This window comes from Lepisma saccharinum, chromosome 19, assembly GCF_977018435.1.
Source record: "Lepisma saccharinum chromosome 19, izLepSacc3.1, whole genome shotgun sequence".
Classification (NCBI taxonomy): Eukaryota; Metazoa; Arthropoda; class Insecta; order Zygentoma; family Lepismatidae; genus Lepisma; species Lepisma saccharinum.
The window spans coordinates 29,200,049-29,206,048 of NC_139247.1; positions in this window are offsets into that span (position 1 = coordinate 29,200,049).

Genomic DNA, 6,000 nt, shown 5'->3' on the forward strand with positions numbered 1-6,000 from the left:
CGTGTTAGTGGAGGGGAGGGAATTGGGGATAAAGGTCGTGGATTTATTGGATTTGCCGTGATTGCAGTTGCTAACTCTATGATTTGGTCGAGGGAGGAATCTAGGTGTTCGTGCAACGCTATCTGTGACGTATTCATAAACGAAGGTTCGTCGTGCTGACCAAAGAACAAATGAAAGTATGGGTATACAGTTATTTATGTCATTAATATATCGCTGGTCAAATAAGTATAAGCAAGTGTTCTCATTCTTGTGTGAATGATGCTTGAATACATGTTATGCAGAAGAACTAGATTTTGTTTAAAAAGGGGGGGCTCGGCATAAAAGAAAAAGAGGGGTTGTTGTCCATAGGGTAATACACATAATTGTCACTGGGTCTGACGAATCTTAAGCGTACTGCGGGAGTATGAATTGGAATTACTAAAAATTTTCTTTAAAATGCTCCCAAAGTGGGAGGGAGGGGGGGAGAAAATAATTTAATGTAAAGCAATTCGTACAGGAGGGTACTTAATTGCAAAAAGGGCCTGAAGCAACTCCACCATGTTGTAAGCCCGTTTTCCTGGGCTCTGAGAGGTTACAGGGAAGTTTCATTTAAACATTTAGGTAGAGCTTAATAATGTTTGATGGCTGAACCTGCTCCGTAGGAGGGTAGAGATATGGAAAGTTGGTGTAAGGTTATTCACGCTTGTTCATACCTGGTAGATGTGTGTGTTGTCTTGTCCTAATGCTTCTCGCAGACCGAATCGTGACAGTTCCAAGGTTCTATCCAGCGACCCTCAGTTCACCAAGCCAAGCGATCCCTTGCGCCTTGTAGCATGCTAGGCAGCGGTAACTCCGTGTTCCATCGTCGTAGTTAGCAATGTAACGTGTTGTAGAGTAATCGGACTAGTTATCCATGTAGCGTCGATGAGTGTCAGAATCAAAAAGAGAGCTAGCTCCGGGTAGGAGCTTGCTTTTATCATTATAGGCGTCGAAAGGTTGTTAAACCTTTCGAACGCGGTAGATCCTGTTTAGATCCACGCGTTTGCCTTTCCAGTTCCTGGTTTTTACGGAAGTTACAAGCTAGCGCATTCTTGGGATCACTCGCTGGTCGGACAAGTTCAGGAAATAAACAAGTGTGAATATTAACATGACGAGGTTTTCTCGGTTTAATGGTCTCCATATCTCTACAATATATATCGTCCTGTTGTGTACCTTATTACATTTGTACTTGGTACATAGTCTGAAGAAGACCTTGCTAGAAGGTTGAAACGTTAGGAGTTTATGTTTTATAATAAAATAAATTTCAGCCTTGGTAAGCATATTGAGTTTTTATAGTTTTGAATACCGTCTCTTGCTTGAAAACTGCACGTGGCAGAAACAACGTATTTAAGTGGATTCCTACACGATATGTTCTGGCCCATTGACTGTGGCGATGGAGTGGTTAGTGTATTGCGTTATAAAGACAGAGTTATTAGGTTCGAATTCTGTACAAGGCATGAGTGCAGTGCCACCATGGACTGAGCTCGTAGATTTGCTTTATTTTTATGCAAGAATATATGTCATAATAAAGCTGAGGATTTGCTCTGAAATGCCGCTTTTGATCCTTTGCCAGGACAATGTAAGCTTTTACATATATAAATCGTTTCAGGTCATTCTGAAAGTAATACGTGAATTTTATAGCAGCTATTTTTGCCTATTTTAGTAATAACTGTCTATTTCGAAAATAAATGCCTACTTGAGTGCCTAAAATGAGAAAATTATGAAAATCAGTTTAACTTCTGCATATTCAGGTTAGGTGTTGAGTCTCTTTTTCTTCTTTCAACCCATGTCCCTCAATTTTATCACTCTGTGCTATCGCATGGTGCGTTAGTTTGTATCAGAGTGCACTGTAGTTGAGAGAGAATGCATCTGCAACAACTAATCAAATTGCATCACATCACTTTAAAGGGAGGAGCAATAGCCCTAACCCCTCATTCATTAGAAAGGTTGTGTGCAAAGGATGCAGTGCTTTTTTGCCTGACTATTTTAAGATTTTTAGTGTCTATCGATGTATAGTATCTATCCTAGTTGTAAGCCATTTCCTCCCTTACTTTCTTTACAATATAATGAAGTATTTTGATAACACTAATAAGTAATTAAGTTGTAAGATTTATTTAAGTGTATGTGATAAGACATGTTCTTTTAAGACCGAGGACTTTATTTCTAGAATAAAATAATGAACAGGCTCATTATTGGTTGGGCTCGAACCCCACAGGCCCATATAATTTGGCGCCACTGTATTGTGTCTGTCCTAGCTATCCTATCATTCACCTTTATGTCTTGATTCGCCTGAGGAAGTTAAAAAAGGGTAGTAAAATACACAAAATAGAGTGGTCTGAGACCGTTGCCATCTTTTGAATGGCTTTCTGATAGTGGACCATGAGTCACTGGATGAATACTGAAAAGAGAAAAAAAATGGAAAGGAGATAGAACTGCTTCCAGGCGACAGAAGACTGAGCTGGGTGAAGTGTAGAGGAGCGAGTCGTGCGAGTTTCCATGTAACCACTACATCCCCTATAACCCTTCCCCTACGGAATTACAACTACGAAGGGAGAAGGGATTGCCTCGCCCGCCTCTCACAAACGCCAACAGAGGAGAAGCTTTCACCCACGCCCACTAGCCCATCACACCACCCCGGTACCGAGACCAAGATCTCCGGAGCGCCCATTCAAACGCGGCACGTCAAAGGGTGGAAGTATGGAGTTTTCACCAACGACTGCTTTTTCAGCAACCCGCTGCTGCCTACGTCCCTCCCGGCCTGGGTTACATCCCCCACGGACCATTCACCCCTCCGCAGTGCTGGTTCCCCCCCTTTCAACCCTTCCCCCTAACCCTTTCCCCTACACGCAAGTCGATCCTTAAGAAATGTACTCCAGTTTTTCCTTGACCCAAAAGTGGCCTCTTGTCGGGGGAGGGTTTTCTAAATTTAGACAACGAGTGTGTCATATTTTTTTTTGTCGTTGTTGTTCTGTTTAGTGGAACCTGAAAGAGATATCATTCATTTTACTAATGTTTGTGAAAGACTGAAAAATAATGTACATTAGCAGTTTGAAATTAGAGCATTTCTTAAAACTATCCGTTTGGCCACCTCACCTGAGAATTAATTAAAGGTGAAGAGATGACCCACATAATAAATATTGTTTGAAATAGAACCAAAATGAAATACATGTACATTATCAAAAGCAATCTCTTTGTTGAATTAAAAGTAAAATATTGTAAAACTATTACATGACATTTATACCTAAGAGAAACCTTCAAAATTTATCGACAAATTTATTTTCAAATAGGAAATTGAAAATATTTTCTAAGTAGACATATTCATATTCACCAAAGGCTTATTCGTAGTTCTTTATTTTCCCCTTTCTCTCACTTCACCATACAACGTGCATGTCTCATGCATTCACTTCTGACAGTCTCCTTTGGATGTTGCCTTTCCTATAGTCTTCCAAGCATTCTAAACATTCTAATTTCTTTTCTACTTGTGAATCCACCTTTCTTGGTCAGATGAGGATTGCAGAGCATAGGTTCCTAGGTTATCGTCATCATTTCTTGGCTCAACTTGTATTCTTCATCTTGCCGATTTCCCCTTAATTGATTATTCCTACCTTTCTTAGAATTTGGAATTTCTTAGATTTTACGAAATATCTCATTCATTCTTAAAAATTATTACAATTGAAGGGCCAGGGGGAAAAACGATGAATGTCGATTTTTCGCCCATTTTGAGATCGCAACGCCATCTGATAGTTCAGAAGCTGTACTATAAGAATGAGAACGGCCTTGGTTGGGAAACGATGAGAAGTGCCTGAAAACCGCAATATTATTTTGGCATATATTAACGTACTTATGAAAAGAAATACTTTGTTTTTCATTTCCTGGCAAATCGTCTCTAATGAACATTCATCGTTTTCCCCCCTGGCCCTTCAATTATTATTTTAAGTAAATTACGAATAAAATACTTGGAACATCTCCTCTCACATGAAATCAATGGGACATCCCTCCTTTCACTAAAAGGGGGCATTTGTCCCTTCTTCTAAGGAGAGATGCCACGGTCTGTCGTGCTCGTTCAAAAGACGACAAGGCCGTGAAATCGTATGAAGCAATTTCTTTATACGTTTCTTGCACCATTTAGCACAAAACGAAGCTAAATTAACGATTATTTTAGAAGAAAACTGTAATCAAAACGACGATATTTTACTCTTGATGTTGGAAAGTGATGCAACATATATCTTGCCTTAGTTATTTCAAAAAATAAAAGACGCGTCAACTCAGATTTCCCACACGATAACTTTCAGGCTGCACCCGAGAACAATGAATAACTTGTAGTTTAAAAACCAGAACTTCCATAAACCAATTATTCAAGAAGCCATTTAGATATTTGGCAATTCTCACTCTGTGCTTGGAACACAATTTGCGTTAGACAACAGCGCAAGAGAACCACACAAGCATTCACTTGAATTTTCTAGAATAAATTCCATAGATGTATTGTTTTTTATATACAGGGTGGCTCAATAAGTCACTTAACACCCTCAGTACAAGGCCACTGCGGCATGGAATGTGAAAATGGCGATGACCAATCATTGCCTGGCCAAGGGGGAACCACATTGACGCCACCCACACGGTCGGCGGCCATCTTGATGTCCGCCATCTTGAATTCAACTTCAGAAATTTAAATGGGAAGGGGGTCGTGCGACATATCAAAATGGGCTAGAATTTCACGAGAAATGCAATGGTGAAGGTTTTTTCGACGTATCTTTAACCAGTAAAAAGTTATGACTAATTCTTGTACCAATTTGCTCCTTTTCGAGGTGTTAGAAAAATGCCTTAAAATTTGTTTAGCGCATCGGTAATGCATCGAGATCAAAGTGACGTCTAGGGAGAGAAGTTCGCATGCCATTGCACACGATTTTAATCTGATACATCCATGAAGAGCTGCGCATTATAAATGGTTGTTGCGAACAATTTACAGTGTGACGCTTCCATTGAATTAAAAGTCCTTCATAGTGACAAGGCTAATGTTTATGTTCACCATTGCATTTCTCGTGAAATTCTAGCCCATTTTGATATGTCGCACGACCCCCTTCGCATTTAAATTTCTGAACTTGAATTCAAGATGGCGGACATCAAGGTGGCTGCCGACCATGCGGGTGACGTCAATGTGGTTCCCCCTTGGCCTGATAACGATTGGTCATCGCCATTTTTACGTTCCATGCCGCAGTGGCCTTGTACTGAGGGTGTTAAGTGACTTATTGAGCCACCCTGTAATTTGGTTTATCGTAGCCGTTTTTGAACAAGAGAGGAAGTTTCGAAAACGACTTTGCATGACGCATGCCTCAGGTCAAGCGTTGCCTCAACAAAATATTTTCTAAAATATTAAATTGGAAATTTGCATAGTCATGGTATTAAAGAAATACATGTTGGGCATAAAAGTTTAAAATACATATAGCGAAGAGAAAGAAACAAGTGCAAGAAATAAATAATTTTTCTGTTGATGTCCTCAAAATTCCTTTAACATGCCTAGGTCCGGATTAAGACGAAATTGGGCCTGATTCTAAAATTGATAGCATTAACTTGAAATTTTCGGTGAACAAGAAACACAACGACGTTATAGTTACGTCATGTATATTAAGCAAAGCTGTCTCTAGACGTCCGAAATTGGGGTTCCAAATTTCATTTTAAAATTTATTTTCAGATTAATATAGCAAATGAAAACTGTTCAGCTTTCGGAAAATTCTCGTCTGTTTTCATCTGGGCCTATTTCAGGAATGGGCCTATTTCAGGAATGGACCTATTTCAGGAATGGGCCTATTTCAGGAATGGACCTATTTCAGGAATGGGCCTAATGCAGCATCAATAGCACCCACCTTAATCCGTGACTGAACATGCGTACACCATATCTGTTATATTTCACAAAGTTATTGAACATGTATGTACTAAGCTTGCTACAAAATCAACAATAAATAAAATATGAAATGTTAGAGATAA